The sequence below is a fragment of the Lacerta agilis genome, chromosome 14 (genome assembly GCF_009819535.1).
Source record: "Lacerta agilis isolate rLacAgi1 chromosome 14, rLacAgi1.pri, whole genome shotgun sequence".
Classification (NCBI taxonomy): domain Eukaryota; kingdom Metazoa; phylum Chordata; class Lepidosauria; order Squamata; family Lacertidae; genus Lacerta; species Lacerta agilis.
The window spans coordinates 26,584,455-26,598,614 of record NC_046325.1 but is presented as its reverse complement, the minus strand read 5'-3'; the positions used below and the strand labels follow the sequence as shown (position 1 = coordinate 26,598,614).

The 14,160-nt window shown below is 46.9% G+C and overlaps 1 protein-coding gene across 3 annotated transcripts in view; it reads right to left on the bottom strand.

The window, feature by feature from the left end:
- GRB7 (growth factor receptor bound protein 7) overlaps window positions 1–14,160 on the bottom strand; it is an 83,713-nt gene that overhangs the window by 50,031 nt on the left and 19,522 nt on the right. Inside the window, exon 1 of one of the 3 annotated variants that reach the window (XM_033168838.1) lies at window positions 10,619–10,763. The exons of the other annotated variants lie outside the window; for them this stretch is intronic. The gene's annotated coding sequence lies outside the window, so the exon portion shown is untranslated. Of the gene's footprint in view, window positions 1–10,618; window positions 10,764–14,160 lie in introns of those variants that run through there. 3 annotated transcript variants of the gene reach the window in all.

Sequence of the window (14,160 nt, the reverse complement as noted above, 5' to 3'; positions counted from 1 at the left end):
GTCCCCAAATAGACCCCCAAACTACTGAACAAATGAAGAAACCCTCTTCTTCACGAGAAAAAGCGAACCCACCTCACATCTTTCTACAGATATAGAGATAGATGCATATGCAGAAAATGCAAAAGAAAAAGGATTCAATTAAAAAATTCCTGTCTATCACCAAGTCCTTAAGATTTAAGTAGAAATTTGCAGATCTAAACCTGAGCCTAGTAGCTTGACTCTAGCCAGTATAGGCCAGTTGGCCCCCTTAGCTCTAAATCTATAATAAAGGCATTTAGCATGCAAAATGCCCCTGCTCTCTTTGCAGGCACAGACCAGCAGTCCCTTTGGCCGTGTCCTATTGCCTTCCTGGAAATGACCTCAGAAGTGCACCACTGAGCTATTCGGAACTGCCATTCCCCGTCACTGTCAGGAAGTGGGCTCAGTTCACCCTCTCTCTTCACACTACCAATTTCTACTCCCTTCTTTTGTAAGGCTGCCTGTCAGCCCAAGAAGACTCCCCACACGGTACACACAAACCTGACCGAAAGTATCCTCCCGCTGGCTGCATGCCCTTGACAAATAGCGTGTGTCGCCTTTCCCCCTTTCTGTACATATTTTCACTGAATGGTTTTCTGAACGTAGACACGACAAACATCAACCCAAAGCAGCATCACGTTGCATCTGCTGGAAAAGTGACGGGGCGTAGTGTGAGTTGCCGGCGCCCGGAGCGGGGAAAGTGCTGTGTTCCCCCCGGTGGACTGGTGGGCAGTAGTCAGTCCCTTTGCTGGCCAGCACCTAATGCAAAGGAGTCTCTTTTTGCAAACTAGCCCCAACCTGGGAGCAGAGATAAGGCGGAGAAACGCAAAGCCAGGAGCACGGCTGTGTCACGTCGCCCTCCTGGCCTTGCGATGAGATGCTCTGTGCAATGCGCGTGGCTACAGCCATGCTTTCCTGCCTTCCCCTTCCTCCCACCCCGATGAGTGTTGCTGCCACCCTCCCCCCTCTCCTTTTCGGCTGGCCAAGGGGTGGGGCACGCACAGGCGTTCCTTCACCGGCCACGAGGAGAAGGCCTGGCCCGGGCACAGCTTGCCTCCCCGTGGCTCTGGCCTTGATGAGGGAGCTTGTCATGTGGGCACCTAGTTGCACCCCCTCAGAAATGTGCACCCAGGGCCATGCCCCCCCCCGGCCACCCATGCTACGCCACTGAATAGTGTTCACTGTGAAGTTGAGTAGATTCAAGTCTCTCCGCCTGTCTCTGTGGGTTGATGGAGGAATTATGGTATGACTCGATCTGTCGACCTATGAAACAAAACCAAACGGTGTCGAAGTCTTCTTTCTTTCTTTACCTTCCAAAGCCTTCAGTCTTCCAGTTAAAGAGACTTGCATGGCGTGCCACTTTCTAATGTGCACTTCATTTTGTTTATCGGCTGCTGAGTGTGCTTGCCACACAGGAGTGCTGCTGCCGCTGCTGCTCCTGCTGCCGCCACATCCCACATTCTGGTGGACGAAGCTACGCAAGGGATGTTGGAAGTCTGATTTCTCTGAGGCCCAGTTCACACCTGCAGAGCCGTCGCTCGTTGACAAGTGAGGATTTGCTTTGTGAGCGCAGATAATATTCTGTCGAGGGAACTCTGCTATCTCCAGGTGCCAACTCATGTGCAAAATATTCAAACTCCACAGAGGCAGTTCACGCATTCCACGGAGCGGTCAGCAATGTTTACGTATGAACCAGCCCTTGAGATGCTAATTATAGATGAGACTCTGGATCCTGTCTCATGAAGCTGCCAAACCTCCAAACAAGAATTCTCTTCTTAGGGGCAGTGTTTCTTTCTGAAGATGCGGATGGGAAGTGCGGCAGTTGTGCCTCGCTCTCAGTAATTATATTCCCAAAGGTATCATCCGTTTCTCATGGCTGGCTTCGTCTGCAGAGGGACTTCTGTAACATGAATCCGATCAGGACCGGCCTAAGTATCTGTAATCTAATTAACATAATGCTTGGAACTACCAGCTTTTGTCTAAAAGGCAGCGGATGTCGTGGAACAACAACCTGGTTGTGTAAATGCAGTGGCTTTTCCCCCCTTAAAAAAGTATTTATTTCCTCTGAGTCCCAAGATTATAGTGGCGCGGTTGTGTCTGTCAATGGAAGAAAACAAAGCTAAGGGCATAGCTACAAGACAAACAGATTCAACAGAACTGCCCTTTCCCCAGGGAACCAGAGATCTGGGGTGGGGGGTGTGACTTGAGAGTTTTCCAACAGAGAATATTCCACAACCTCACCAAACTGAAGTTCCCAGGCTCCTTCAAACTGGCATAAAACCAATATAGGTTTGGAGTTCAGGTATACCAGACCTCTGGCAGCTTTAAAAACAATCTATTGCAAGATAAGCTTTCATCTGAAAGCAAGACTAAGGGTGCAGTTCAAGACAAGCTTATTTTGGAGTGCCGTTAGTATTTGCTTCCAAGGACTGGGCTGCATTGTCTCCATGCCATAAGCTTATCACAGTGGGAAGGCGGGAAGCTGCCGCCCACACAGGAACCTTGCCAGAGTCAACATCCCTGGTGATGGAATGTGGCAAAAAATGCCTTCCTGGCTGAACATCTGGATTATGCAGGCATCAACGCTGCCATATGCCTTTCCAGGCCTTCCTAACTCTAGCTCCACTTTCTGATTGGAGTGGACATTCAAAACCGCTACTAGAAAATGCCTATAGAGAGGCAAGAACTGCCTGCGGGCAACCATGCAGGGGGACGTCATACAAGTTAGGGCTGCTACGCGTCCGGATTTTCCCCAAACATTACGGGGATTTCAAAGGCGGAATTCACGTCTGGGGGGGTGTTCCGAAAGGTGGCGCTTCGTCCTGGATCTTAGGCAAGTCACTCGCATTTTTGTAAAGAAAATAAAAAGCTCAACGACTTTCTCCTGGTTTTTCTTTTACTTTTTGAGGTATGGCAACCCGACACAAGCCCACTCCCCCCCCCCCTTTCTTTTAAGCCGCGAATTGCTACTGCAGGTATGTGTGTACATGCAGGCTAATTTTAAAAAGCAATGCTGGCCTCTAATCTTTGTTGGATTAATTGCAAGTCGGGATGAAAGCAGTCTATACCTATGTGCAGTGCTGTTTTTATAGGAAAAGAGGTTCCGCGGCTCGCCACGAATGCCTCCCTTGTTCTCTTAGGATGGCAATGGCGCCCACCTGAGAGGTGCCGGAACCGAGTTCCAGCTGAAAGAAAGCCCTGCCCTTACGCACGTATTCAGCGCAGGGTGCACCGAGACACCTGCAGAAAGCAGCCCTTCAGAACGTCTGGTTTGGAAAATGAAGTTGACCATTGATTGTGAAGCTTAATCATTCATTTATTACTTGTGATCTTTCCTCTGCGTATGTGTCCATGTGGCATGTTTTCCTTTCCAGCACACTACGCATCTCAGGTCAGCAGCCTCTCACCCCCCCCCCCACCGACCCGCCATGTGGGGGGGGGGGACTTTGTCTCATGCAAAGATTCCAGGGCTTTACTAATTGCTCAGGACAGGAGAAAAGGGGACGTCCTTTGGAGTGCTCCTATGCAGTGGCTGGAGCTGATGGCACCTTTTCGAAAAGGTAAACGGTGCAGTCACAACACGATCTCCAGGGCAATATGTTTTTAAGGACTCCCTTGTGGACTGCAGCTTAATCTAAGCGCAGGTGAATCGCAACAAAACCACGATACTAAGAATTTGGGTTCAGGGAGCAGCATCCAAAGGCATTAAAGCATTCAATAGAAAATAAATATTCAGCCATACTGTATGTATTTGACTTAATTTTGTTTCCTAAGCTGGAGAACAATTGTGGTTGCACTGTTGCTGGAAATGTCTCCTTCCTTCTCTGCCCTCTCTAAGCACAGCAACGTGTAGCAGTTTATTTTTATTTATAAACACATATATTGCACACTTCCTCCAAGGAACTCTGGGTGGTGTGCGGCCATTATAAATTCACAACAACATTCTAAAGCTACAACCCTACCCTGCTTACCTGGGAGCCCCATTGCCCTCTAAAGGTAAAGGACCCCTGGATGGTTAAGTCCAGTCAAAGGCGACTATAGGGTTGCGCCGCTCATCTCGCTTTCAGGCCGAGGGAGCCGGCGTTTGTCCACAGACAGCTTTCCGGGTCATGTGGCCAGCATGACTAAACCGCTTCTGATGCAATGCAACACCGTGACGGAAGCCAGAGCGCACGGATACGCCGTTTACCTTCCTGCCGCAGTGGTACCTATTTATCTACTTGCACTGATGTGCTTTCGAACTGCTAGGTGGGCAAGAGCTGGGACAGAGCAATGGGACCTCACTCTGTCACAGGGATTCGAATCGCTAACCTTCCGATCGGCAAGCCCAAGGGGCACAGTGGTTTAGACCACAGCGCCACTCGCGTCTGTGTGTAGCCATGAACTGCAAAATAAGCTGGGCCGAGAGACAGTTATCAGCCTGAGTTTAGCCAAAAGAGCTTCCCGCCTGAGGTAGGCTTTAAATTGATCCAGGATTAAAGGGAACAACTGCTGGTCTTCCATTTAGATGCCGTTTCGATTCTGGCTATACTTAACAAGGCTATGATCAATTCCCTATTGTTTTTTCTTAATGGCATCTCTAATAAAACCCAAATGAGTTCAATGGGAGGGCAACAACCATCACTACCACCGTATTATTCATCTAAAGGTCATTACCACAATAAACACAGCACTATAAAGAAGCAATAGAATGCCTTATCGGTAGTTTTAAAACCAGCCCACCGGTTTTCGAGAGGACAGGTTTGGAATCCCAAGGCCGCAAGCGCCTTTGGCAGGGCAGAAGTAACAAAAAGTGGCTTTGACCTACGAGACCCTTCATGGCTCAGGACTCACACACCTCAGAGCTGGGCAACACAACCTTTAAGAGCAACTGTGCGCACACGCTGCTGGCTGGGCCATCTGAGTGCCCGGCTCAAACAGCAAGGACGCACAGAGAGGGGTCCTTGTTGGCTGCCCCATAACTGCACAGCTCCCTACTCCTGGATTGCTCCCTCTAGGCCAGTGTTGCCAACACAGGCAGAGATGACAGGAATTAACACTGGAACCTTGTGTATCAAAAGCCATAATCTTTAAAAAAATTCTTTCCAGTAGCACGTTAGAGACCAACTGAGTTTGTTCTTGGTATGAGCTTTCGTGTGCATGCACACTTCTTCAGATACACACGAAAGCTCATACCAGGAACAAACTCAGTTGGTCTCTAACGTGCTACTGGAAAGAATTTTCTATTTTGTTTCGACTATGGCAGACCAACACGGCTACCCACCTGTAACATAATCTTTAAATCATCTTTTTAAAAATCAGTTCCACAATGATTTTACAAACCCACACCAGAACTTATCCTAATGGCATTTTTACAAGCTTGCAATTTTTGCTCTCTCTCTTTTAATATACCTCTGCTAAAGAATCCATATACCCTTCCAAGTCAATGCTCCAGTTAATATGTTTAAAGTTTAACCCAACCCCACCATGACAGACAGCTTACAAGGCCACGGCAGAGGCCAACCACTTGGGAACCACTTCGGAAAGAACGGCCTCCTTTGTCAGGCAGTCCTCAGTGACTTCAGATCAATCTGCTACGTGCTCTGTCTTAACTAATTAAACTTGACGGCAGGAGCCGGGTTCCACCTGGGTTTTCTTTTATTAACTGAACACTCTGTACCTCTCCCAGTCATCACCGTGTCCTTCTAAAACTGGCCAGCGGCCAATTGGCAGCCCACAGGCTGGATCCTGGCAACCATGTTCGGTCAAAATGTAGGCGAGAATGCCTCTGCGTCTGGCGGTTCCTTCATCACCAAAGGAAAACCGGTCCTCGCGCATCTAAGATTAAGGCAGAATTTGCACCGTTTAAATGGCACAGTCGGCCCATGTTTTGCCCCACAGAGCTGCTGTGGGAAAACGGGAAGGATTTGCAAGGGAAGGATTTGCAGCCAGGAGAGGCGTTGCTTCAGCAAACATGCCCTGCCCCCCCTTCCAGCCTCGCCCACCTCTGTGCTCTTTGTGCAAAGGGGCATTTGGAGAGGGTCAAACAGACCCGTTGTGCCAGCTGGTCCTCTTGCACAAATGCCTCCTAAACTGCTTTGGGGACACAAGCTCGCCAAAAGAACATGCAGTTCTGCCCTAAGGCCCAAAGCATTGCAGAGAAATGTGTGCAAGAACGTGGAAAAAAAACCTTTTCAAAAGGTGGGGTTTGTGTGAGAGAGAAAGAGACGAGCCGCTATGAGAGGCGGAACAAAGAACGGGTAGATTGGGAGAGAGTGAACAACTCACCACACTTGCTGCTGCTCTTCTCCAAATCATGCCACCTTGACCCCTTCCCTCCCCCCCCAAGAGGGCTAAAAGTGCATGCTTCTAAAGTGCCAGGCTGTCAGGTCTTCTGATGCTCATCATCTGAGATGCGATGTGTGGAGTTTTGGGGTTGCCGCCTTCTGGAGTCGAGCGGGGAGCCGAGAAGCACTTGGTGATTCGTTTGAGTAAGTGTTTCTTCAGGGCAAGATTATCAACCCCTTTCCAAAGGGTCTTAAAAGATATACATACAGGTGAAACTTGAAAAATTAGAATATCGTGGAGAGGTTCATTTCTTTCAGTAATTCAACTTAAAAGGTGAAACTAATATATGAGATACACTCATGACATGCAAAGCAAGATATGTCAAGCCTTTATTTGTTATAATTGCGATGATTATGGCGTACAGCTGATGAGAACCCCAAATTAACAATTTCAACTTTGGGGTTCTCATCAGCTGTACGCCATAATCATCGCAATTATAACAAACAATGGCTTGACATATCTCGCTTTGCATGTCATGAGTCTATCTCATATATTAAACTCCAGTAGCTAATGAAAACAATTGCTTACATAAATGGACTTTTCCACAATATTAAATTTTTTCGAGTTTCACCTGTACTATGCCCCCTTTTAATTATGCCTGCCTTCCTTTCAGTCACACCCCCTCCTGCACAGAAAGAGATCGGGGTGAATATATTCGAAAGAGGGTGCGAGGTTTAAACTTTAAAATGGAAACGGGCTCATTGGAAGACAGCTTGCCCCCCACCCATTGTTCTCCAAATCCCCTCTCTTCCCATGAGGTAGGGTGGATGTCTGCTGGGGAAAGGGACTTTTCTGTAGCAGCCTCTCAGCTCTGAAATACCATCCCACAAAAGGCCTGCCTGGCACCTACTTTAATGTATTTCTGTTGCCAGGTTTTCCAGGCATTTTAAAGCATGCTATAACATTTCATGTTTTTTGATTCTGTGTACACACACACACACCCCTCTGCTCTTTCAATTGATCTGGTCCTGCGCCTTTATCTCCCTTTCCACTTTAATTGGTTATTTTGATGTTGTTGCTGTTGGGGTTTCGTTTTCTTTAACGGTAATGCGATTATTGTGTTTACGTTGGAAGTCGCCCAAGGAACTTTTGTTAGAGGGCCGTGTAAAAAATAACGAATATTAATCCTTATTTTTGGCTTCTCGCTTTGAAATTTAACTCCACCCCTGGGAGGGGGGCTATAACCCTACAATGCCGGGTAAATCCCCAGATCGGGCAACCCTACATGCGTTTGGATCCCCGTTTAGGGAGGAAAGAGCGGGGAGTGTGTGATGGTGAGGGGACCTGGAACGAGGAAGTGGCTCTTTTGCTCTCAAATCACCTCCACCTCTGCTGATGGATCTTCTCTGGAAAGGAACGGGGTGGGAGGAAGCAGGTGGGATTTGGTTAGTTGTGTTTTATGTGTCACACTTGCTTGGGCCCTAAGAAGCAGGACAGCCAAACCACAGGCTGCAATCTGCGGGCAAAATCAGGCTGACAGAGAATCTTGGAACCGAACTTGAAATTGTATCACACCCTATATATAAATCCATGTCGGCCTGTCACATGCCCCGCCACCCAGGGTGATAAACAAAAGAATCTCAACTCCGGTAGTCCGCTCCCCCCCCCCCACCGCTTTCATGCACCATTTCTGAATTCCACCATGTAGGCTCTCAGGTGGCAATACATGCAAGATCACACATGTCTCTTGCTCCAGATTGGGTAATGCAGATCTACTACTACCCCCCACTCCTTACATGCTCCCAACCATGAATATGGATTGAAGCTTATAAGATGTCATTTGTTTGACATCTCCTCTGCCTTCCTGCATGAAAAAAGGCTACCTTGTTATCAGCTCTTTATCCAACAGACTGATTGTTGAGTGTCTACTCAATGCAGTAAGTGTTGGCAGACGGAGATCAGCAAAGGGCTCCAGGCTCCCGATTGTTTAACAGCAACAAAAAGCCTTCTATTTATTCTTCCCACCAACCCCACCAAATGAAGTCGGTAGAATTCTTGACCTGCAGTAACTCAGATGTAGATTGTTGTTATTGTTGCTGCCGCCGTTATTATGATTATGATTATGATTATTATTAGTATCTGCATATGCAGATCATTCCACTTTTTGGGTCCTGGGGTGCTGCATGCAACTGGCTCTCTGCCACCATTTTGCACCTGGCTTCGACTGGCGTTGTAGTAAAAAAAAAAAGGAGGGAATTAAAAAAAAAGTAGTTCCTGCCACCCTCGAATCTGCCAATGCCTATGACAGAGTGGCAAAGAGTGGCTAATTCACCTGTGCAGGGCCGGATTTAAGTTTGATGAGGCCCTAAGCTACTGAAGGTAATGGGGCTCTTTATAAGTCCAGCTGTCCTTTGTCAACAACAAATTGCCACTTTTTTGTGTTGAATGTATGCTATATCATAATTTAGGGACGTGGGTGGCGCTGTGGATTAAACCACAGAGCCTAGGGCTTGCTGATCAGAAGGCCGGCGGTTCGAATCTCTGCAACGGGGCGAGCTCCCGTTGCTCGGTCCCAGCTCCTGCCCACCTAGCAGTTCGAAAGCACGTCAAAAAGTGCAAGTAGATAAATAGGTACCACTCTGGCGGGAAGGTAAACGGCGTTTCCGTGCGCTGCTCTGGTTTCGCCAGAAGCGGCTTGGTCATGCTGGCCACATGACCCGGAAGCTGTACACCGGCTCCCTCGGCCAGTAACGCGAGATGAGTGCCGCAACCCCAGAGTCGGACACGACTGGACCTAATGATCAGGGGTCCCTTTACCTTTACCTATATCATAATTTATGGACCTAATAGGTATCTAAAGCCATTTGCACATAAGAAAATATGTATTTCATCAAAGTAATTGTTGAACTGAAATACAATTAAGAAGAAGTATATTAATAGTGAAATACAATTAAGAAGAAGTATATTTGGGGGGAGGGCAAGAGAGTGGGTCCCTAAGCTATAGCTTGTTTAGCTTATATGTAAATCCGGCACTGCTTATGTGCAGTCAAATCAGAAACCTTATTTATTCCATGCGCTCCATCTAGCTAGCCAAGGCGTGGGAAACCATTTTTAGACGAGGGGCCATCTAGTCTAATGGATCTACACACAGGGGGGAAAACCACGCTATAAATATGTCAGAAATTAAATCATTATAGCTAAAGGGGAAAAAAAACCACTATGTAAAATCGCAAAGATTTTTTTTTGCTCTCCAGCACCATCTGGTGTTGCATATTTATAACGCATTCAAAGCTCTGGGTTTTTTTTTGACTAATGTAGCTGAGTCCCAAGTCCAGCATCCTGTTTTGGTATCCACCCAAATGCCTCCAGGAAATCTACATGGAGGGCATGAAGGCAATAACCATATCCTGTTGCTTACTCATTCTACCCTCAACCCCAGCAACTGGTAATCAGAAGTACACTGTTGCTGAGCTTGAGGTGCACTGTTTCTGAACATTTGGTTGGGTATCATACACAATAGCTACAAATAAACCTCTCCTCCACTACAGATTTGTCTATATAAAAACAGTAAAGTGACTCTCTGGTGAAACTAGTTGCTGAATTTTGAGAGTTATGCCCGTTGTATAGTTTGCAATCTCGCTCAAAATTTGCCCCAGCTTCTGCTCTAGGAATTGTCCCCCCCCCTTTTTTTTAAACAACAACCCAGAAAACAGAAACATTGAAACAGATTATACAGTGATTTCCTAATCATTTCCTTTTGTTCAGGTCCTCTTTTCATTTCTGCTTCAAGGTAAAGTTGGAAACAGGAAGAGGACTGAACTCTAACGAACAGATACAAGTGAAAGGAGAATATATATTTTTTTAAAAAAAATTAAAGTCAAAAGTGTCAGAAACACAGTAATACACACACACACACACATATATACACACAAACTCAGAACAGTCAATCTCTCGCTATATTGAGACAAAAACACAGAAGTTGCCATAAACATTGGGGGGGGTGGGAGTGGAGCGGTCAGCTTCAAAATTAGTATGACACACCGTAGATAATAATTAAGAAAGAAGTCAAAACCAAAACAGGCAGGAACAAAGAAAGAGATCGGGACGTTGTGGAGATCTCACAATACAATCCACACATACCGGGAGGAAGCGCCACTTAAGACAGGGGACTTAGGTCTGTGTACATCTACTCAGGATCAAGCTACAGACGCCTCAAATCATTTCGTCTCCCCCTCCCAAAGTTGTTATCCTCAGTGTGACCCTTTCTGACTCCCAGCGGGAGGAGGAAGTGCAGCCTGCAGAAAGAGGCAGAAAGGAAAGGGAGCCTGCTTACCTGGCCCTGGTGATTTGAGTTTCCGCTGCAGCCTCGACTCTCAGAACTGGGGGATCCTGTTTAGTGAATCCTTTATCTACCTGCCTCCGAAACGGCCACGCCTCCTTCTCTTGACATCACAGCCAGTCAAAACACACACACACAAAACCCAGACCGGAATCGACCGCGCGACAGCAGGTGCACCAAGCTTCCAATTCTCTACCCCCCCCTCGGTCCCAGCATGCAGAGTTTGATGTTTAACTTTGCCGAACTTTTCCCTCTCCCTTCCCTCCAATACTCTTGCCTTCGTCTTGTTCTTTAAAAAAATAAATAAATCAGGCCATGACAATATTCCACGCCACCTCAAACCCTGCCAGCTAGCAAGGGAAGGGCATCTGGTGTTGCTCGTAAGCCTGATAAAACCAGACTTGACAGCTTCGGGAGAGTAGAGATGGAATGGGGGCAGGGAGCAGAGGCTGGAGAAGGAAAGATCACATTTCGAGCTGGCCTGCCGGCTGCTGATCGGTGCCTTGATGTATATAACCTTCCACAGGGACAAATCCCATGACGGCAACCACCTCAGGTCTACCACCTCATGCTACATACAGCAGTGCAGGACTAAAAAACAATAATAGGCTATACTAAACAGGACTGAGCAGGCATGTGAGTTCCGCAGTAGGGGGAGGAAGCCAGGGCACACCACCCTGCCCCTCCTTTCCTTGACCTAAAGAAACCCTAAGCTCTCAAACAACTTGGACTACAAAAACAATTATGCAAGTAGAATGCGAGCAGGGGTGTTGTCATGGGCTGGCCAGATGCAGAGGAGTGGTGGGAGGCACCAGTTGGGGAACCCCCAGGGGAAGAAGACTCAGGGCCAGGGGGTTGGTGGTGGGGTGACAACGAATGGTCAGAGGGAGAAGACTCGGGAGGGGAGGAGGTGTCGGAAGCTAGAAAGGCAACAGGGTTTAGTGAGCAGGAAGAGGCTATGGCGGAGAGCAGTTCAGGCTCCGAAGCTGAAGTGGAGGCTGGAGAAGAAGCTGGCCAAGAGGCAGAGCTGAGACAGGCTGCTGAGGAATCCGTGGAGTCTCCCCTTCCTGCTGCAACCAGCTCCCATCCCTTCTGGTCTCCTAGAACAGTGTTCCCCAACCTTGGGCCTCCAGCTGTTTTTGGACTACAGCTTCTATCATCCCTAGCTAGCAAGGCCAGTGGTCAGGGATGATGGGAGTTGTAGGCCAAAAACAGCTGGAGACCCAAGGTTGGGGAACACTGTCTAGAAGACGCAAAGAAATGAAAAGAGCAGAGATTGGTTGTGTACAGATGCCGTTTGCGACCTGCTTGGGAAAAACCCTGGAGAGGAGGAGCCTTAGAGAGTGGTGGGAACTGTCAGTCCTCGCAAATGCTTCATTGGAGCAAGACCTACTGGGAAGAGTTGCTGGGATCACTAGGCCTGTGCTATTTTGGTTTCTTTGACTAAAGAGTTAACTGCACTGACACCGTTTTTTTTTGTTTTTTGTTTTGTTTAATGCTGATCTATGCTTGACTACGGCTCCTCACAGGGTCTTTCCACGTACGACTATCCCCTTGTCCGACGGACGTTGTGGACTGAGGTGCAATGAGCTTCAGGGATGTTGCAGCTGTTTCGCACTTCCACAACAACAGCTCCCCTGCTGTGAAGGAGAAAGGAGGGTCTCGCGGAAAGAGAACATTGGTCCGAGGAGGAGGGAAACATTCCTTGGGAGCTGAAAAGCTATGGTCTCATGCAGAGGATACTTCTGTGGGGTGGGGTAGGATGGAAGGATTCTGGTTGTGGCTGATTTGAACAGTAAGAAGGTAGACAGTTGGGTTTTTGATGGGCATACAGGCTGCAGGGTGCACTGCCTGCCTGGCGTGAAGGTTGCGGTTGTTGCACATCACCTACATAGCCTGGTAGATAGTGCTAAGGAGGAGTCAGTGGTCGTAGTGCATGCTGCCACCAATGACATGGGAAAAATTATTATTATTATTATTATTATTATTATTATTATTATTATTATTCTATTTATTAAGATTGAATACTGCTCTTCATCCATAGATCTCAGGGCGGTTCACGACATAAAATTACAATACGAAAAACACAAAATGCATAATAACAACAAGAACAAAACAAACCAATAAACTCAACGTATTTGAAAGGACATCAGATGTCAATCAGCCAAAGGCCGGGTTGAAGAGGAAAGTTTTTATCTCGCGCCTAAAAGTGTATAATGAAGGTGCCTGCTGAACCCCCCTGGAATATAAAACTGCGGATTGTGTCCCTAGAAATATATTGTTTAACTTATTAATAATTATTATCAAACTTTTATTTTTACATGAAAACAGTTACGGAACTACAATTAACAAATGAACATCAACAATTGAATACATTTATTAGGGGATTCCATCAAAAGCCGGTTTTTTAAGATCTTTATATGTATCTGCCAGGGACCATCCAGCCAAGGCCTCTGGCAACTCTGTGGAGAAACTAGCATGGCTGCATGTAAACAGAGCTGGTCCAGAAGTGACATGGGAACATTCGTGCCAGAATGTGGATAGCACAACATAGTCCCAAGGTCCTTCTGGAAAGAATCAGGGCCCAGGGGAACAAACAATCTGGAAAGCACCTGGAGAAGAGGAGAAGGAGAGGAACACATCTAAGGATGCCTTGCCAAAAGGAAAAATGTTAGGAAGAAGGCAGGGGAGAAGAATACAGCTGCACAGGAAATAATCCTAAGGTTAGTTCAGGAAATTATATCAGAAGGAACTTTGCTCTGGTGAGAAAATTGGGAGTGAGAATGGAAAGTGACTAAATGAGCCACATGACAATTATCTGGAAATCTATGAAGTGAAAAATGATTGGCCTCATTTTACAGTTTCTTCTAGCTCAGATTGCAGTAGATGAGAAATGAATGTTCCATGAAAACAGAAGCACCAGTCATGTAGCAGATTTCAGTGGCAGGGTATACCAGACGCATTGAGAAAAGGTTTATCACCGGTATGGGAGAACAGGAAAGGCTGGACCTCATAAGAACTTTGGCAATCCGTTGATGCTATTGATTCCGTCAAGTGGTGTCCAAATCTACACATGCAGAAATAACAAGTGGCAGAGCAATTCCTACAAGTGGGAGGTTGCCTGGATGTAACTAGACAGAAGCAAAAACCTCCTGCACTGTCTGCTGCCCTTTTCATATGTTATTTCCTAACACATACTGTAAGTGTGATCTGGAGAACAAGCCTTATGAGGAACGGTTGAAAGAGCTGGGTATGTTTAGCCCGGAAAAAAGGAGACTGAGAGGAGCTATGAGAGCCATCTTCAAATATCTCAAGAGCTGCCACATGGAAGAGGGAACAAGCTTGTTTTCTCCTGCTCTGGAGGGTAGGACTCAAAACAATGGCTTCAAGTTACAAGAAAGGATATTCCGATTAAATATTTGGGGGAAAGAATTCCCCCAAATATTTGCTCTGACAATAAGAGCTTTTCGAGAGTTTCCTTCGGGAGGTGGTGAACTCTCCTTCCTTGGAGGTTTTTAAGCAGAGGTTGGGTGGCC